Source organism: Alligator sinensis, unplaced genomic scaffold, assembly GCF_000455745.1.
Source record: "Alligator sinensis unplaced genomic scaffold, ASM45574v1 scaffold520_1, whole genome shotgun sequence".
NCBI classification, from domain to species: Eukaryota; Metazoa; Chordata; order Crocodylia; family Alligatoridae; genus Alligator; species Alligator sinensis.
The window spans coordinates 880377-880590 of NW_005842064.1; positions in this window are offsets into that span (position 1 = coordinate 880377).

Consider the following 214-nt stretch of genomic DNA (forward strand, 5'->3'; position numbering starts at 1 on the left):
GGGGCTTTTGCAAAAAATATGTTTTGGGGCAAGGGGAAAAGGTCTCTGGCAATGGACTTATCTGTTAGAAAATGCGTTTGCGAGCCACTTCCGGCGAGCTAACCAATCCGGGATGGACAAGCCTGCTAGGACCATCCCCTGGTGTCAATTTTAATGGGAAACTTCACTGGGTTGCAGGGAACCGGGAGTGCATTTCTGGGATCGAAGAGAAATG